The sequence below is a fragment of the Thalassophryne amazonica genome, chromosome 3, assembly GCF_902500255.1.
Source record: "Thalassophryne amazonica chromosome 3, fThaAma1.1, whole genome shotgun sequence".
NCBI classification, from domain to species: Eukaryota; Metazoa; Chordata; class Actinopteri; order Batrachoidiformes; family Batrachoididae; genus Thalassophryne; species Thalassophryne amazonica.
In genome coordinates this window covers 122,577,348-122,598,679 of record NC_047105.1, presented here as the reverse complement: position 1 = coordinate 122,598,679, position 21,332 = coordinate 122,577,348, and the positions used below count along the sequence as shown (strand labels likewise).

Genomic DNA, 21,332 nt, shown 5'->3' with positions numbered 1-21,332 from the left:
GAGACCCCGATGAGGACGACGAGCATGCAGATGAGCTTCCCTGAGACGGTTTCTGGCAGTTTGTGCAGAAATTCTTTGGTTATGCAAATCGATTGTTTCAGCAGCTGTTCGAGTCGCTGGTCTCAGACGATCTTGGAAGTGGACATGCTGGATGTGGAGGTCCTGGGCTGGTGTGGTTACACGTGGTCTGTGGTTGTGAGGCTGGTTGGATGTACTGCCAAATTCTCTGAAACGCCTTTGGAGACGACTTATGGTAGAGAAATGAACATTCAATACACGAGCAACAGCTCTGGTTGACATTCCTGTTGTCAGCATGCCAATTGCACGCTCCCTCAAATCTTGCGACATCTGTGGCATTGTGCTGTGCGATAAAACTGCACCTTTCAGAGTGGCCTTTTATTGTGGGCAGTCTAAGGCACACCTGTGCACTAATCATGGTGTCTAATCAGCATCTTGATATGGCACACCTGTGAGGTGGGATGGATTATCTCAGCAAAGGAGAAGTGCTCACTATCACAGATTTAGACTGGTTTGTGAACAATATTTGAGGGAAATGGTGACATTGTGTATGTGGAAAAAGTTTTAGATCTTTGAGTTCATCTCATACAAAATGGGAGCAAAACCAAAAGTGTTGCGTTTATATTTTTGTTGAGTGTATATATATATATATATATATATATATATATATATATATATATACATATATACATACATACATATATATATACGAGGTCTGTTAGAAAAGTATCCGACCTTATTATTTTTTTAAAAAACCATATGGATTTGAATCACGTGTGATTGCGTCAGGCAAGCTTGAACCCTCGTGCGCATGCATGAGTTTTTTCATGCGTCGGTTGCATCATTCGCCTGTGAGCAGGCTTTGAGTGAGGTGTGGTCCACCCCTCTCGTCTATTTTTTATTGCGAATAAATGCCTGAATGATTTGGAGCTTTGCTGCATCAATTTTTTTCAAGAAACTGTGAGAGACCTTCAGGTGGACACCGTTCAAAAAATGAATATGGCTTTCAGGGACGATTTTATGGGGATCAGCACTTTTTCCGGCACATTAAGACAGACGTGCGGAGGAGTTCCACGCGTCGCGGTGCAGCTGCTCAGCGCAAAGCAACGCCGTGATGAAGCCTCACGGGACATGTTCTGGCATGTCCAGCTCATGCACAATCACAATCGGATATTCACACAACTGGAAAGCAACCGGAATCTGTCTGAAATCCACCTGAAAGCTGTCCTGAGAGACCAACACAGAGGTGGTTTTGTCCTGCGTAATGAACGGCTCCGTGGCGCGTCCCTCCGCTTTTCTTTCCATGAAAAAAACTCCTGTAACGGTGGAATGTGCCGGAAAAGTGTTGATGTCCACGTCTTTTCACAATTCCTGTGCTAGTCAGATGACATACCGGATCAAGATAGCGTCCAGTTTAAAAATGAACGGCACATTTCACTGTTACAGGAGTTTTTGTCATGGAAAAAGAAGCAGCTCCACCGCGCATCGCGGTGCAGCTGCTCGGCGCAAAGCAACGCCATGATGAAGCCTCACGGGACATGTTCTGGCATGTCCAGCTCATGCACAATCACAATCGGATATTCACACGACTGGAAAGCAACCGGAATCCGTCTGAAATCCACCTGAAAGCTGTCCTGAGAGACCAATGTCTCTCAGGACAGCTTTCAGAATGTGCCAGAAAAAGTGCTGATGTCCACATCTTCTGCCTTTTTGTGAAAGTCAGACGAGGTCCCGGATCAACAAAGCTTTCACGTTGGAAATGATCTGGTTGTTCCAGCGGGGTGTCAGCCTGTCGATGGGGGCTGGGAGCGCGCTGCGCTCTTAGCAGTTGTGGGCCATCCTCAAAGCGGCAGTAACACCCCGTAATCTGTTTAATCCCCATAAAATCGTCCCTGAAAGCCATATTAATTTTTGGAACGGTGTCCACCTGGAGGTCTCTCATAGTTTCTGGAAAAAAATTGATGCAGCAAAGCTCCAAATCGTTCAGACATTTATTTGCAATAAAAAATAGACGAAAGGGGTGGACCACACCTCACTCAAAGCCTGCTCACAGGCGAATGACGCATCCGACAGGCATGAAAAAACTCACACATGCGCAAGAGGGTTCAAGCTTGTCTGACACAATCACACGTGATTCAAATCCATATGGTTTTTTAAAAAAATAATAAGGTCGGATACTTTTCTAACAGACCTCGTATATACACACACATGTCCTGCAACAGACTGATGTCCTGTCTACCTCACACCCTATGTCTGCTGGGATAGGCTCCAGCTCCCCGTGACCCTTAAAATTGAGAAAGCGGGTATAGAAAAGCATGGCGCAGGAATAGTGTGCATACCATGTAATGTCATCCCTGACGCCAATGCCTGGTACACCTGTTGCTACAACTATTTGCACACACAAGCACCTGAAAGACAAAGTGTGCACTGTGCAAACCCATTGCACACTCTCAGGGCAGGTGCTGGCCCAATTCCAGGTGACACAAACAAACATCTAACACCGCTCGCATGGCACTTAGAAAATGTGTGCCAGTCACACTCTTGGCACGACAACAGACTGCAGACAATCACTTTCATACTGCTGTTAAATTTGTCTAAGTTCCCCACAAGTGGGACTATGCAAACACACACACTGATACGTGGGTGTGTGTGCTCCACTCACGGAAGGCATGGCTTCCGACACAAATAGCTGTGGTGATCTGTCATTCTGGACATTCCAGCTACACAACACCTACAGTGATTGGACAGCCATGGACTACCAACTGTCCACTGTGAGGCGCATGTGTCTGATTGCCGTATTTACGTGGACATGAATAAAAATATATATTGCCGTGGTGGTGACAAGCTGCAGCAATCGAGTGCGAGCATGGAGCGGACACTGACAGCCCACCAGCTTGAAACAGACCATCAGGTCAGAACATGCAGCGGGCGATCTGACTGTCACGTCACCCACATGAACTCTGTTCCACATGACGCAGTGTCTGTGCTGTGGCACGCCGTTCACAAGACTGGATGCACCGGACCAGTAGATGTGGACATCACAAGACACTGCTTCTCATTCATATAATTTCATGACTGTATGTCTGTGACCATGGGTCATCACCAGAGGAACAGACGGATCATATTTGTATTGCTCAGTTGATAAATGTGATGTCTTTAAATGGTGTGGGATGTTATTTTTTTTTTTTTTGCAATACTTCCATGTCCTTCCTGATATGAGGATGCTTCCCGCAGCTTTCAAAGAACAGCTATGTAGCTTAGTGGTAAAGTCTCTGACTGGGAATCAGAGGTTTTGAAAGGTACAAGTTCGCATTCCAGGTTGTCTGTTTTTTTTTTTTTTTTTTGCTATTCCACGTAAGTGGCACGATGTTGTTCCACCAGCTTTGTGCAGGCCTGCCCACTGGCGTGATGTTTCATGCGCTAATTCTGAACTGTTTTGTCATTTTAGTCCAAACGCCATCCAAACTTCACACTATGTGTGAAAGGGCCATTAGATCATGGAGAAACTGGGGAGAGATGAAATTTGCTGTTCAGTATGCTTATGCATTTTGGGTCAAGGATGAATGCCGCCAAAACGTCAAATTGATAGGACTAATATATTTGGATAACCTACCTATTTTAGCTAACAACAATGAACAATGGATGTTGATCATTACATTCTGCACTTACACACTGTTCCAGTAAGGTGTGGTAAATCATGACGTATATATTAAAATCGCGCACGCAGGCATGCATGCCTGCATGATTTTATTTAGTAAGTTCAGTGTAAGTACATAGTATAACCGTAAATACCTTATAAATACGTGGATATACAAGGAAGTGAAAACACTTATTTCCATTGTGGTCCATTTCAAAATCAAATGACAATATAGAAGTAATAATAAAACAAGAGCAATCTGAGATTTCTGATGTCAACCAAGGGTTGAGACGAGGACTCACAATAAAAGATCTGTGATTCACATATTCGAATTCCACAACACAATGCAGTAATTGCATACTGATCCAGAATGGTCTGACTAATCAAGGTGTTGGTGTTGCAATCTGATATTTCATTCACAAGCTGAAACAAAATAGTGTCTTCCTGATCTTGGTTTTACATTGTGATGTTGTATGTTTCTGCTTCAGAACCTGCATGTTGATCTGTTTCACTCCCAACATCTTCCACTAACAGGGTCTTCTTTTGTACAATAGCAATATGTGATTGAAATTTTGTCAAGATCCTATCAAGCAGTTTGAGATGATCCTAAAATGGTGAAAATATAAGACATGATCCAGAATCGGGATTTTGATCCCGATCCACTTCCATGGCCTACCATCTATCTGTAGTGAAAAGTTTGTCTAAATCCATGAAGTAGTTTTGCCGTAATCCTTAAAAACCTATAAATTGAAATCCTGAGCCAGAATCCAGGTTCGGATCACCTCCAAACTTCAGTGGAGTCTTCCATGCCGTAATATATGTTTGTGGTGCATTTTTGCTGAGAATCTGTGTAGTAGTTTTGATGTAATCCTTCAAAGCCTATATAAAGTGAAATCTTGATCCAGAATATGGATCACCTCCGAAATTTAATGGAGTCACCCATGTCCTAATATCTATCTGTGGTGAAAATGTCATCAAAATGTGTGCAGTAGTTTTAACGTAATCCTTAAAAGCCTATAAAGTGAAATCCTCTTCCAGAATCCAGATCACCTCCAAAATTCAATTGAGTCTTCCATGCCCTAATACAGTAGTCACTTTATCCAATGTAAACTTTACACATGAAATTTACCTGAATTTACATTGGGTGATGGAATCTACAATGGCACCTACAATACATAAACATTATCCCTTCCCTATGGACATTAAAACATAATCATAATTATGTTTGATCAATAAACAACTTGCAAACTTGCAATTTTTATTCACAAATTATACTATTATTCTCTCTATGCAAGACTGAAACAATGAGATTCAAGATGCCACTGCAAAGTATTCCAAATTGCAAGTCAGGTCTGGGAGCATTCACTGGGGCCACGTTTCATTACATCCTCCACTCCAGGGAATCATCCACGGTGGCAACCACCCAGGCAGACAACCAATCCATCCTCACCTCTTGAAGCACCACTTATGGAACCACTTGTGGTACCTAAGTAACCACTTGTTTGACACAGTATTCCAAGATCTTCTGTAGAGATGTAGTAAGAAAGACATCCAGGTGTCGCCATAAGTTACTGGCTTCCAAGTCTCACACCCATACAGCAAGAAACAGAGAAGCAGGACCTTAAAATACTTGGACCATAGTTCCCCTGCAAAGATACTGGCATTGCCAAACATTACTCTTCAGTGACATCATGACTGCACATCCATATCTTCCCACGTTCCCCCTGATCCCAGAGGCCGATGACCCAGAGACATGAATGTCACTGCCACAGTAAATGAAAGTCTGTACAAGTTCAACACTTCAACTATATACAGATGCACTTCTGATGGCTGAGTTTCAGAAGTCATAAAAAGCTTGAATCTTAGTCTTAGACACTAATTCCTTGCTCAGTTTCTCAAGTGCTACAGTAAGGGTATCCATCAAAACAATTAACAATTTTGTTGATAAAATTAATCATTATAAAGTTCAGTCTGTGTGACTCGAGGCTCAATAGCTGCTAGTGTCAGCTTCATCAGCTTCCCAATTCTGTTAACAACCTCTGACCAATCACTATATGCACATTTTCAGTTGTATGTTTTATAACTTATATTGTTAATTGTATGTTGTATATTTTTTAGTGTTGTTTTTTATGACTTGTTTGTTTACTCTATGTATCTTTATTATGTGAATTTTAGACTTATATTTTATTTTTATTATGCCATTAACACTGTTGATATGTGTTTTATTGTTGCTATAATGACAGAATGTCCCACTGAGATCAGTTCAGTTTTATCTTACATTTCTATCCTGCCCCAACAAAGAATGTTCCATGATAGTGGTTTAAAACAGATTCAAGTAATATAAAGCAATTGTCCCACGACCTGATCCTGGATAAGCGGTTGATCTATGTATGCATGTATAAAGTAAATGTAGTAACATCAAATAACCTCACTGCCTACATCCAAATTCCCATCATGTATTTAGGAATTACAGGAGAAGCTATTACTTTTCTGGGTTCTTCTTTCTTCACATATTTATCCCATTTCCATGTGAAGTTCAACTATGCAATGTGATCTCAGCTTGAGCAGTTCAGGGGTTCACTTTCTTGATCAAGGACTGAACCCAGTGACCTCTTCATTTTGTGGACTGACATGTATTTATAAATTGATTAGCTTCTTGTTATCATATACAGATGATTATTATTATTAACAGTATAATTATTCTTACGTCTGCCAAGGACGCAATAAAATGATTGGCTTTTACATCTGTGTTAAATGACAATGGTTTTCTGAAGTGTTCCTGAGTCCACGCGGTAAGATCCTTTACACAATCATGTCGGTTTTTAATGCAGTGCCGCCTGAGGATCAAAGGTCACGGACATCCAATGTTGGTTTTCGGCCTTGCTGCTTACATGTAGAAACTTCTCCAGATTCTCTGAATCTTCTGATTATATTATGGACTGTAGATGATGGAATCCCTAAATTCCTTGCAATTGAACATTGAGAAACATTCTTCTTAAACTGTTGGTCTATTTTTTCAGGCAGTTGTTCACAAAGTGGTGATCCTCGCCCCATCTTTGCTTGTGAACGGCTGAGCCTTTTGGGGATGCTCCTTTTATACGCAATCATGGCACTCACAATTAGTGTCCTCAGTTCCCAAACGCTTATTGAGTGATGTTAGAGGGAAAGGTGATGTAACACAGTGGTAAACATACCACTGTCCCAGCTTTTTTGAAACATGTTGCAGGCATCCATTTCAAAATGAGCAAATATTTTCACAAAACAATAAAGTTTATCAGTTTGAACATTAAATATCTTGTCTTTGTGGTGTATTCAATTGAAAATAGGTTGAAGAGGATTTGCAAATCGTATTCTTTTATTTACATTTTGCACAACGTCCCACCTTCATTGGAATTGGGGTTGTACAAGTGCAAGTTAAAACTCTACCATGCAAAGTGAAAGCCATACATCAACAACATCCAGAAATGTCGCCGCCTTCTCTGGGTCCGAACTCATTTGAAATGGACAGATGCAAAGTGGAAAAGTGTGCTGTGGTCTGATGAGTCCCCATTTCAAATTGTTTTTGGAAATCATGGACGTCGTGTCCTCCGGACAAAATAGGAAAATGACCATCCAGATTGTTACCAGCGCAAAGTTCAAAAGCCAGCATCTGTGATGGCATGGGAGTGTGTAAGTTGCCCATGGCATGGGCAACTTACACATCTGTGATGGCACCATCAGTGCTGAAAGGTACATCCAGGTTTTGGAGCAATACATGCTGCCATCCAAACAACGTCTTTTTCAGGGACGTCCCTGCTTATTTCTGCAAGACAATGCCAAGACACATTTTGCAGGTGTCACAACAGCGTGGCTTTGAAGTAAAAGAGTGCAGGTACTAGACTGCCCTGCCTGAAATCCAGACCTGTCGCTCACTGAAAACGTGTGGCGCATTATTAAGCACAAAATACAACAACAGAGACCCCGGACTGTTGAATAACTAAAGTCGTACATCAAGCAAGAATGGGAAAGAATTCCACCTACAGAGCTTCAACAATTAGTGTCCTCAGTTCCCAAATGCTTATTGAGTGCTGTTACAAGGAAAGGCGATGTAATACAGTGGTAAACATACCACTGTCCCAGCATTTTGAAACATATTGCAGGCATCCATTTCAAAATGAGCAAATATTTGCACAAAAACAATAAAGTTTATCAGTTTGAGCGTTAAATATCTTGTCTTTGTGGTGTATTCAATTGAATATAGGTTGAAGAGGATTTGCAAATCATTGTTTTTATTTACATTTTACACAATGTCCCAACTTCATTGGAATTGGGGTTGTACAATGTGTAAACGAGGAAACATAAGCTAAACCAGGGAACAATATAATGAGAACATAAACACCAAGGACCAATAAAACTACCAGGGAGGGATAACAAAACCCAAACCCAAACCAAGAGAACCCAAGCAAAAGACCAACATGAAACTCAAAGGTGAACTGAATGCAAAATGGCGAAACACAACATGACTGATAGGTGAACTCAGGACAGGAGAAGCATGATGACAACACAAGAACTGATCACAAAGACAATGAAGAGTCAGACCGTGGACATAGACAGAGGACAAACCACAAGGAGGACACACACGGATGACTGACAAAGACAGGGCAGTGAACACACTGACAACCACAAACAGGACACAGACAGAAGACAATGACACAAGCCAACAGACAAATCATAGAGACAGATAGGGGATAGCACACTAACAACAGGACATCCACAAGGACAGTGAGCACACACACAACAGGGATCCCTTCCCCTGTCAAGGGCCAGCTCAGGTGGATATAAAAGAAACCCCAATACAGAACAAAGGAAAACACACAAGTACAGGTACTGGGACCAAAGCACGAAACCCAAACAACTGCACAAAAAAACGTCTCAGGAACCCCCCACAAAGTCTGAACCAGGGCAGAAGGAGAGTGTCGGAAGGTGAAAACTGCCACTACGTAACAAGGGAACACCAAAGGGAAAATTGTGTTACAAAACATTACTAAACACCCTGCCAAATGGCTGACAGGAGCCAAAGGAAAAGTCCAAAGGCCGGCCTTGCGACCAGCAGTAGCTGAAGGCAAAGTGTAGAGGATGACCGTGTAGCTGTCTGGGGGTCCTTATGGTGTCCGGAGGGTGCCCATGCAGCCATCAGGAGTCCATGGCATTGTCAGAGGGACAACTGTGTGGCTGGCAGGAGACCACAGCAGAGGGCTGCCATGTGTCTGGCTGGAGTTCATTGCGACATCTAGAGGGCAGTCATGTGACTGACAAGAGTCTACAACAGGATCAGCCATACAGCCCACAGGAGTCCAAAGCTGCATTAGGAGAGCGGCCAGATGGACCACAGGAGTTCTCAGCATAGTTAGGAGGATGGCTGGACAGCCCACAGGGGTCCTCGACAGTGTCAGGAGGATGGCTGGACAGGCAACGTGTCCTTTGCAGAGTCAGGAAGACAGCTGGATGGCCCACAGGGGTCCTTGACAGAGTCAGGAGGATGGCCAGATGGCCCACAGGAGTTCTCAGCAAACTCTGGAGAGAGTTTTCAACTCCCACTCAGGCCGTCCAGTCACGGAGTAGCAGAACAACGGAAGAGTAACCACTGGCCTTAAGTCTGAGTGGGGAATGTTCAACGATTTCTCTCTCAAGGAACATCACCGCATACCAGAATGGATTAGATCAACTTTTGGTTGATTGAAGATGGAATAAATTCTTGTGTGGATTAACTTCCTGAAGGATTACAACATCACACAAGGATCATGGTCAGCTAACAATTAATAGCTGATGAAGAGGAAATCAAGTTCATCGAGCTAGGGACCCTAACCTCAAAAACCTCCTTCCCTCACTCCTAGAAAAAATTGTTAAGAAGTCAATCCAGTCCCAGTCAAAGTAAGATCAGTCAGAATTATTGAATTAAAAACAAAAATCTCTGCCAATCATTATTCTAATTATACTTGAATTACTGTTGTGAAATTATCACCATATAACCTATTTTGATTATGTTATTGGCACTTGCAAAACCTGCAATAAATTTCCAAGCATGCAGTTAAAGTGTTAAGGCTTGGACATTGGATTATTGATGCTTCTTAAGGTGTAAAAGTTAAAGTTTATTGGGTGTACAACATCAAAAAGGCTCTAAAAGGTTAGTCTGGTTTTTTAAATGAAAATAACACATCCTGGGGACTCGCTGTACGAGTCACTAAATTCAAAATCTAGCAACATTCCAAGAGCCCTAATACATAAGAGGAGAGCTGCCGTTAACGGGCGTGGCCGGTTCGTATCCTGGTTCCTGAGAAGGCTATCTGACCGGGGTGCGAGATCAGCTTCAGCGGGGTGGACGTCCGGATGGAGGCAGTGAGCAGCTAGACGAATCTCCTCGCCACCAGCTTGAACAGCCTTTGTGCAGCCCTGCCGGGTAATACCCGTGGAGACACGAAGGTCGGACCCCAGAGACGGAGAGCTGGTTTTGTACACAAACACACTCATCGGAGGGTGAGCGTGTGCCGTGTATCTAAAAAAAAAACGGGATCTGACAACAGCCAGACAGCCCACAGGGGTCCTCGACAGAGTCAGGAGGACAGTCAGACAGCCCACTAGAGTCTTTTACAGCATCAGGAGGATTGCTGAACTGCCCCACAGGAGTCCACAGCTGCATCAGGAGAGTGGCTATATAGTTTACAGGAGTCGGCAGCAGCAGCAGGAGAATGACCATACAGCCCACTGGAGTCCTCAGCAGAGTCAGGAAGCAGCCAGATGGCCCACAGTAGTTCTCAGTGTAGCAAGTTCTACAAAAGAGAATTTTGGTGAGATATGGAACAGTATCAGAAGAAGTAGTTTCGGCTCTGGGAGGTGTGTGTGGCAGTAAAGATGACAGACAAGTATTTTGAGTTATGTGGCTGTGCCTTATTATTTACAGTGAAATTATTTACGATATGTACAGTCTGCATATATATTTGAAAAATCTCAGAAAAAGTATAGATAAATAAAGTTCTTTAGCAATAGTTCTTTGTTCACAGTGAATATTTTTTCACAGTACAAATCCAAACACAAAAAGAAGTCCAAAATTGTTCTCCACATTGCCACTCAAGCAATAAACCACAATCAAACCCACAATAATGAAGAAGTGGACTGAATGTCCATAGGATTGACCAGAGTTCATTGAAATATTAAGGACTGTCCATGAACACGCATAACCAAAGCAATGTGAATGCGAAGGGAGAGGAAAAAGGAGAGAGCTGGCTGCTAGTGTCCTAACACACCATAGACTCTTGTTGTTTTTCAGAAGTTTTCCAGAAATGTTTCAGAAGATGAAGTTCAGGCTCTTAGCTCGCCATCATCATGTTTTTTTTCTTTGCACCCAGCAGGCACACCTGGCTAATAGTTACGGGCACAGCTGGTGCCCACGTCCTATTGACGGTAGCGGTTCAGGCCTGTTGCAGCCAGCATAAATCCTCTCTGCCCGTGTCTGGGAAGGAGGAAGTGCTAAGCGTATCAATGCAACACTGCAAGTGCATGATTGGCTGCAACAGCCGTGCCTTTGTAACGCGTAATGATGTAGCCCAACGGGCATTTGCGGTCACACAAAAAAATAGGAATTTTATATAATTATGTGGGTTACATTACCATAGTTAGGAGGTTGGCTGGACAGCCCAAAGCGGTCCTCGATAGAGTCAGGAGGATGGCTGGATGGCTCACAGGGGTCCTTGACAGAGTAAAGCCCCGTTTACACATAGATGGTAAGAGCTCCCGGAAGCGTCCCGGAAGAGTTTTTGGCCGTCTTAAAGATCAAACGCCGTTGTCAACGCCGGCACTAGGGGGCATGGTTTAGTTCCGGCCTTACCGGGAATCGTTGAAAATTTATTCAACATGTCAAATAATTCCGGGAGCGCTCCCGGAGAATTCGCGTGACGACGGAGACAACATGAACAACGGCGTTTGATACATTTTAATCGCCGTGTCATCCTGCTCCTTCCTGTAGTGCTGCAGTTTACACCGCCGTAATTGGCGGCCGGCATTGTATCCCTAACCAACGGCGTGTAAAACGGCGATAAAGCCCACATCGGCGTCCTCAAAGGCGTTTTAACCGGCGACAGAGGCAGACAAAACGGCGGTGCTAGCGGACAGTATGTCATTCTAAACACCACCTCCCAGTTATTGGCGTTCCAAACGGCCGATAGTCGGCGGTCAATATAAAAACGCTAGTGCGCTGCATGCAGGCCTGTCACTCGTGGCCAGCTCCAGATATTTTTGCAGAGAAGCTCCAGTATGCTTCCTAAAAGAAAATTGGCAGCGGCAAGGACTTACCAAGAGGTCAGGTTCAGAAGCAGAGGAGAGCCCTGTAGTGGAGACGAGCAACACGCTGAGGAGGGGAAAAGGAAAGGAGAATAAAAGGCTGAGAGATGAGCTCCCTCCCCCTGCAGTGACAGCTGTTTCAGCCTATTATACTCTGGGGGCGGTGCTTATATGCAAATGTTCCTGGAGTAAACGCAGGATTTGCCTGGATAAATCCAGCGGTACACAGGGCATTATCAGCAGCAGCAGAACACCACCGTTCTCACGCGCGTTAACCTGCGATTGTAAAGGATAGAACTGGGTATTAACCCCCGTTGCCTGACGTGTGCCGGATGCTACGGCGTCAAAACGCCGCTTTATTCGACAGATTTAGCGGCGTTTTATCCGCGCATTTGTGGCTAGTACGGCGCTCAAAACGCCGGTGAAATGCTCCGCCCCATTCCACCGCAAAAACAGCCGGAACTACCGCGAACTTCGGTCTACATACTGCCCACCGACAAAACCGTCTATGTGTAACCTGGGCTTAAGGAGGATGGCTGGGTGGCTCACAGGGGTCCTCAACAGAGTCAGAAGGATTGCTGGATCACTGCCAGCTACACTAGAGGAACATGAAATGCCACCTGCAACTGAGGTACATGGAACACTGAATCCGAGTTGGAGAGCTGAGCACAGATGTTAATACTAAACAATTGCAGGAGGACTTACTGAAGGCTGGTTATGGTGTTGTGGAGAGTCATGATTAGTATCTGAACTGAGGTGGGGTCTGTTGTGGAAGTCTCTGAGATTTAATGGCATGTTTTGGATGGTTGAGGTGTATAAGTAAGGGTGGTCACGCTTATTACAGAGGTCGTGTTTGTAGTTGGAGTGGGAGGCTGTACGTTGGTGATGTGTCTGGGATGGATGAGCTATGTGGTCAAGTTGGCCTGGTTGTGTACATCACCGGAGTCATGACTGTGGTCAGAGTGGATGGGTGAACTGAGGAAGTGTCTGATGTTAAAGAAAACGGGATGGAATCATCTGGATCGGGTGGGTACAAAAAGTCCATGGGGTCGTGAATGTATAGTGGAATATGTTTTTGGATGAAGAGTGCTCATATGTGGCAGAGGTCTGGTTATGCTATCTTAATGTTAGGTTCAGTGTGAGTCCAATATAGCACCCTGTTCAACTCTGTCTGGTTTTGCCAGCAGGTAGTCCTCCCATCTCCACACCCACTACAGGAGCCTACCCACCTCAAACAAGGCATGCAGGTTGTATAACTTGGGGAACTAGACAAACATCTAGTGATTGTTCTCTACCAAATCCCATGGCTGATATAAATACCTGTATCATCTGCCAGGGGTGTAACTGCTGTGAAAACTGTTGAAAAGATTTTTAAATTTCAAAAATATGGCTTTCAGTGCCACCAGATCTGGGGAGCTGCCTGTGTAGACAGGGCTGAGCCAGGTAAAAATGGCCATTTTTCCTGTCAAGGTTTCCTCAATGGATTCCTGTACTTTGGACCATACTAAACAAGATTTTGTGCCATCTTGAAATTTGCCCAGAATCCAAGATGGCCACCAAAATCCAAGCTGGCCGCCAGGATACCTAAAATTTGACCTAAGTGGGTGGAACTGTCTAAAAATCTGTTTTTATTGCATGATTTGGTGGGTTATGATGAAAGAAATAATATTCAGTGGCTTAAAATCATAACCAGGCATTTTCATTGTGCAAATCCAAGATGGCTGATGGGCATGGTCCCATAAACTTCAAAGTGTCATATCTCCTGTTCTAGAAGGACTACGGCCATAATTCTGGTGTCTGTACATAGGTTTTCATGGTCAATGAATCCATTTCTGACAGTATTTTGCAAATCTGACCATTCAGTCTATCAGAAAATCCAATATGGCTGCCAAAGCCAACACCTCTGATAAGGGGAAACAGTCAGAGACTTGCTAGGCAGCATGCATGACATTTGATTTGCAGTCCAGGGATATAGATTAATTAATTCAGAAAGAATAATTCATTTAAACTAATAATTATGTTTATTTTGTTTAAAAAGTACATAAATTGTCACTCTATGGTGGCCTATTTTCCATTTAGTCTTTGAATGATGATAGGGGCTGTCGTTGCAGCCTCTGAATGTCCGAGAGTCCAGTTGATTCAACTACTGTCAACTGATACCAATATAAAAAAGTTTGTAATGTCAACACAAGGCTTTTGAGATCATAGGACACTTTGTATCCATAAAATAGCCCTAACATTATGCTGTTCTATCAAAGGTCCAAAGGCTCTTGAGTATTCAATGCACCATACTTTTTTAGATTTTCAGCCTGTTGACTATAAACATGCTGTCTCCTTATTCAGTAATGTCAAGATCACTGAAAGTATCGCTTTCAGAGCTTATAAAGTATTCAGAAATTTCATCATCAGAAGCGATTTCCATAGCTGTCCCCTCAGTTTCAGACATTTCATCATCACCAAAGCACTCATTGCCAGAAGCGTTTTCTACTTCTTGTTCCTCATCATAAATTGGTTGATCAGTCTCTTCCATGGTCTCATCTGCACAATCAGTTGAACCTGTAATTAATGTTAAAGTTTTGAGCAACATGAAAATTAAGGAGAAGAAAAATGAAAACGTGGCTAGGATCTGGATAAAGAAAATACATATACCTACCATAACTTTGTTTTGTAGATGGAGCAACAGCAGCTTCTTTCAAGGATTTCCTGTTCTTTTGGTGAGCCGAGCCACTATCATCTATTGTTTCAGATCTGCGTCATATTCAACTGTGCCTGCAAGACTCAAAATGGCAGTTTTTACCTGGCTCAGCCATGTCTAGTGGGAGTCTGGTTTATTCTACTGCAGTTAGGAGTAGGAGAGAACCCAAAAATACAAACAGCGGGAAAACAGGAGGTATGTCAAAACCCAGGTGATTTTTTTTTTTTTTTTTTGCCAAACTATGTGCAAGCAGTCCAACAAGCAACATGAGACAAAATCAAGCACACAAATAAATCCTAACACAAAGGCTGGACAAAACGGTGAAAACACAGGAAAGAACTAACACTGTTCAAACCGGGCATAATGCCAATAGGAAATAGCATACAATTAACATACTTGCAGCATGATGTGAGGAGAAGACAGAGAGAATGAACCAGCAACTCAACAAGGAACAGGTGAAGGCTTAAATACAAAACAAAATAATGAACGACAGGTGTGTGAATTAGGGGAAACTGGAACAAAAGACACATATGACAACAAATGAACAAAAGGTGACTAAAAACGACACAGGAAACTAAGGGTGAGTAGAAACAAGATGTAATAATAGTAAAACATAACCTAAGAAGAAGAACTTACAAAAAACAAAATACAAACCAAGTACATAAAACCAAAAACAACCATGGAACTCCTAAGTGTACAAAGTGGAAACCAGGAAACAAACGGGGAACAATTTAACAAGAACACAAATGTCAAGAAAATACAATGACCAAAGCCATACAAAGACCAACAAAGCCAAAACCCAAACCAAGAGAAACCAAGCAAAAGACTTACATGAAAGTCAAAGGGGAACTGAGTGCAAAACAGAGAAACACAACATGATTGAAAGGTGAGCTCGGGAAAGGGGAAACATGGTGATGAAACACAAGCCGAGGACTGATCACAAACATGATGGAGAGACAGACCATAGAGACAAACACAGACAGATGACAAACCACAAAGAGGACAAACATGGATGACTGACAAAGGGGAGTGAACACACTGACAACCACTAACAGGACACAAACAGAAGACAATGAAAAAAGATAATGGACAAAACAGAGACAGACAGCACAGGACACTAACAACAGGGCACCAACATGGACAGTGAGCACATACAACACGTACAGCATAAAGGGCAGCCAGAAAAAATCTAAATCAAGGACAATATAAAACTGAAAAGGATATATGAGCCATGCTGCTTTGTGTATACCTGATTCTCTCAGACATCAGAAGTCAAGCAGAGTAGGTCCTGATTAGTATTTGGCTGTGGGACTGGTTGAAAATAGAATTTGTGCATGTTTCTCTGTGTAGAACTGGAGTTGCATCAGGAAGAGCATCTGGCGTGAAACATTTATCATATCCCATTGCGGGTGTGCATTGGCTCTGATGACCCTACGCAACCAGGGGCAGCCAGAAGACAAGAACAGCAACATCTGAGAAAGTGAATTAAAGTAAAGGAAATGGAGACACAAATTATACAAGCAGAAAGAAAGAAAAAGAAAAAGGGAGCACATTGAGCTGATTATATGTTCAGGTAAAATAAATATTCAAATTAATACTTTTATCCATAATATTGTGACATTGTTATTTACAACCCCAATTCCAATGAAGTTCGGATGTTGTGTAAAATGTGAATAAAAACAGAATACGATTTGTATTTTGTTTTTATTTACATTTTACACAACGTCCCAACTTCATTGGAATTGGGGTTGTACAAAAAATCTTAGAATTCCTTGAATTCTTAGACATTTCTTAGAATTTTCCCTTGGTAAAATGAAAGTTGTCCACAAAGCACCTTAGGCCTTAAGAGAATTCCTAAGGTGCAAAACTGGTAAGAGGAAGGAAGAGGACTTTTAAAAACCCTAAGTGTCTTAAGAAGTGGAGATGATGGAAAGACAGAAAGGAAGCAGAGATATTCTCCGTATGTAGGATGAGTCCAAAATGTTTTTAGAACCTCAGACCTCAATAATTTTTAGAAGAGGAACTCAGTCCTTTTATTTCTTGTTAATTCTGTAATTTTTATGTTAATTTTCTGTCTTAATGCATGAATGAATGAACGAATTAATTAATGAATGAATTTATTCAGCACACACAGTCCAAAACAACAGAAAAAAAAAAAAAAAACAACTTACACCAAAGAAAGAAAATGAATTAACAGTGCATCCCTGTGCCTGATAGGCAGAAGCAAAGCTTATTAACGCCTACCCCTTTAACCAAAAATAACATTATCTAGTCCAAAAAAAAAAAAAAAAAAACTCCCTACTATTCCCACTCCCATTTTCAACCATTATAAACTCTATCTTAAAGGACACAATCTGAATGATACTGAACAAATTTACATTTACAAATTTACATTTACAATTGGCAACGCACAAAACTTATCCTTCTTCAGCAGATACATATTTTGAAAACATCATGTCTTTATATTGCTTTTTAAAGTGATTGATATTTGGACATCATTTGAGTTCCTCCATCAGGTTATTTCATATTCTTGGGCCACACACGGAAACACAGAAACTTTTCCTGGTCGTCCAAGCGCCAGCAATTTTAAATTGATACAAGCTCCGTAAATTATATTTTCCCTCTCTCTTGAATTCTGTAGGCACTTGTTTATTTTTCACTTTACATTAATTGGACACTGTTGAACAAAATCGTATCGTTATTGTTATTACATCTGTTTTGTCATTTGATTTTAAATGGACCACAATGGAAATTAGTGTATTCACTTTCTTGTGTCATGCATGTATTTTTAACATATTTACAATTATACGAGGTCTGTCAATAAAGTATAGGTCCTTTTTATTTTTTTCAAAAACTATATGGATTTCATTCATATGTTTTTACGTCAGACATGCTTGAGCCCTCGTGCGCATGCGTGAGTTTTTCCACGCCTGTCGGTGACATCATTCGCCTGTGAGCACTCCTTGTGGGAGGAGTCGTCCAGCCCCTCGTCGGAATTCCTTTGTCTGAGAAGTTGCTGAGAGACTGGCACTTTGTTTGATCAAAATTTTTTCTAAACCTGTGAGGCACATCGAAGTGGACACGGTTCGAAAAATTAAGCTGGTTTTCGGTGAAAATTTTAACGGCTGATGAGAGATTTTGAGGTGATACTGTCGCTTTAAGGACTTCCCACGGTGCGAGATGTCGCGCAGCGCTCTCAGGCACCGTCGTCAGCCTGTTTCAAGCTGAAAACCTCCACATTTCAGGCTCTATTGATCCAGGACGTCGTGAGAGAACAGAGAAGTTTCAGAAGAAGTCGGTTTCAGCATTTTATCCGGATATTCCACTGTTAAAGGAGATTTTTTTTAATGAAAGACGTGCGGACGGATTGCAGCGTCGGCTCGCAGCCGCTGCGACGCTCCGCCACAGGAAAAACACCTCTGTTGGAAGCCTTAAGGACAAGTTGGAACATGTCCAGCTGTTAAACAATTTCTCATATACTCACTCCACTGAAAGCCATCAAAAGCCGCCTGGATTTTACAAATGGTTATCAACACGGAGGTGTTTTTCCTGTGCCACCGCGCCGGCTGCGTCCCGACGCACGGACCCGTGCGCACGTCTTTCATTAAAAAAAAAATCTCCTTTGCATGCGCACGAGGGTTCAAGCATGTCTGACGTAAAAACATATGAATGAAATCCATATAGTTTTTGAAAAAAATAAAAAGGACCTATACTTTATTGACAGCCCTCGTCTTATGTACTCACAATGAACATGCTAAAAACTCACGCATGCACCCTTTTAATATATAGATATTCGGCATGTGAATGAGGTATGTTCAAACATTTACAAGCTGTGTAACAATTCATTCAATTTTGGTGGGTTTCATCATCATAACAAAGTCAGCATTATGATTACATATCTTAATGCAGTTCAGGTTATATGATCGTTGATTTCACTGTCCATTCATGACTAGGAGGGCGAAGCATGTTTGTTTTTTATTTCTCCTCCCCTTTCTGTGACAACCAATCACAGGTCTTTTGGGTTTGTATGATAAAACATTGAGTGGAATTCTAGATGTTCATGCTCCTTTGATATCAAAGACCATCAAGATAAAACATACGTATGTCGTCATGGTACAATAATGAACTCAGATCTTTGAAGTGAGAGAAACGTAAGGTGGAGAGAGCTTGGTTGAAATCAAGAACTGTTGAAGACCTTCAAAAGTTTAAGCATGTTCAATCTGAGTATATCAGAAGGTCCAATGAAACAAAGACTGTACATTATAGTAATGAAGTATAAAAATGTGGCAGTGACTAGCAAAAACTTTTCAAGTTGATTAAGAATCTCACAGAGGGAGCTGTGGTCTCTGTGTATCCTGACAGTGACCAGCAACTATGTGAAGACTGCACATTTCTTTACTGATAAAATAGATAAAATAATGAGTGACATTGAAACCATTATTCAGTCAGAGAATATTCCTGATATGGGCCAATACTCTGGCTGTGCAACTAGTGATGATCATCTCACTGACTTTAAAATGTTATCAATAGATGTCATGAAACTTATTAACAGGTCAAACACTAAGTCATCACAGTTAGACCCAATACCGACATCTCTACTTAAAGTGTCTGGATGTATTGATCCAGCTAATTACTAATATAGTGAACACTTCCCTACATGAGGGTGTCTTCCCTAGTAATTGGAAGATCGCTTTGATAATATCATTGTTGAAGAAGACGGGGCTGGAACTCATTTTCAAGAACTTCAGACCTGTCAGTAACTTGTCCTACATGTCGAAGCTAGTGGAGAAGGCTGGTTTGTCTCAGTATGTTGCTCATTTGAAGCAAATTGATAGATTTTTCAGCAAGAATTCAGCATATAAGGAGCACCACAGAACAGAGACATTATTGGTGAAAATTCATTCATAAGCCTTAGCGAAAAGGAAAGTTTTAAGCCTAATCTTAAAAGTAGAGAGGGTATCTGTCTCCCTGATCTGAATTGGGAGCTGGTTCCACAGGAGAGGAGCCTGAAAGCTGAAGGCTCTGCCTCCCATTCTACTCTTACAAACCCTAGGAACTACAAGTAAGCCTGCAGTCTGAGAGCGAAGCGCTCTATTAGGGTGATATGGTACTACGAGGTCCCTAAGATAAGATGGGACCTGATTATTCAAAACCTTATAAGTAAGAAGAAGAATTTTAAATTCTATTCTAGAATTAACAGGAAGCCAATGAAGAGAGGCCAACACGGGTGAGATATGCTCTCTCCTGCTAGTCCCCGTCAGTACTCTAGCTGCAGCATTTTGAATTAACTGAAGGCTTTTTAGGGAACTTTTAGGACAACCTGATAATAAAGAATTACAATAGTCCAGCCTAGAGGAAATAAATGCATGAATTAGTTTTTCAGCATCACTCTGAGACAAGACCTTTCTGATTTTAGAGATATTGCGTAAATGCAAAAAGGCAGTCCTACATATTTGTTTAATATGCGCTTTGAATGACATATCCTGATCAAAAATGACTCCAAGATTTCTCACAGTATTACTAGAGGTCAGGGAAATGCCATCCAGAGTAAAGATCTGGTTAGACACCATGCTTCTAAGATTTGTGGGGCCAAGTACAATAACTTCAGTTTTATCTGAGTTTAAAAGCAGGAAATTAGAGGTCATCCATGTCTTTATGTCTGTAAGACAATCCTGCAGTTTAGCTAATTGGTGTGTGTCCTCTGGCTTCATGGATAGATAAAGCTGGGTATCATCTGCGTAACAATGAAAATTTAAGCAATACCGTCTAATAATACTGCCTAAGGGAAGCATGTATAAAGTGAATAAAATTGGTCCTAGCACAGAACCTTGTGGAACTCCATAATTAACTTTAGTCTGTGAAGAAGATTCCCCATTTACATGAACAAACTGTAATCTATTAGACAAATATGATTCAAACCACCGCAGCGCAGTGCCTTTAATACCTATGACATGCTCCAATCTCTGTAATAAAATTTTATGGTCAACAGTATCAAAAGCAGCACTGAGGTCCAACAGAACAAGCACAGAGATAAGTCCACTGTCCGAAGCCATAAGAAGATCATTTGTAACCTTCACTAATGCTGTTTCTGTACTATGATGAATTCTAAAACCTGACTGAACCTCTTCAAATAGACCATTCCTCTGCAGGTGATCAGTTAGCTGTTTTACAACTACCCTCTCAAGAATCTTTGAGAGAAAAGGAAGGTTGGAGATTGGCCTATAATTAGCTAAAATAGCTGGGTCAAGTGATGGCTTTTTAAGTAATGGTTTAATTACTGCCACCTTAAAAGCCTGTGGTACATAGCCAACTAACAAAGATAAGTTGATCATATTTAAGATTGAAGCATTAAATAATGGTAGGACTTCCTTGAGCAGCCTGGCAGGAATGGGGTCTAATAAACATGTTGATGGTTTGGATGAAGTAACTAATGAAAATAACTCAGACAGAACAATCGGAGAGAAAGAGTCTAACCAAATACCGGCATCACTGAAAGCAGCCAAAGATAACGATACATCTTTGGGATGGTTATGAGTAATTTTTTCTCTAATAGTCAAAATTTTGTTAGCAAAGAAAGTCATGAAGTCATTACTAGTTAAAGTTAATGGAATACTCAGCTCAATAGAGCTCTGACTCTTTGTCAGCCTGGCTACAGTGCTGAAAAGAAAC

General features: G+C 41.7%; 1 long non-coding RNA gene across 1 annotated transcript; it reads right to left on the bottom strand.

The window, feature by feature from the left end:
• Nucleotides 1-1,535: 1,535 nt before the first annotated feature.
• LOC117508016 lies at nucleotides 1,536-15,285 on the bottom strand. Its single transcript, XR_004559945.1, has 3 exons — nucleotides 15,202-15,285; nucleotides 2,972-2,976; nucleotides 1,536-1,546 (listed from the first exon to the last, which is right to left on the bottom strand). It is a non-coding gene; the product is annotated as an uncharacterized LOC117508016 (long non-coding RNA).
• Nucleotides 15,286-21,332: the final 6,047 nt, after the last annotated feature.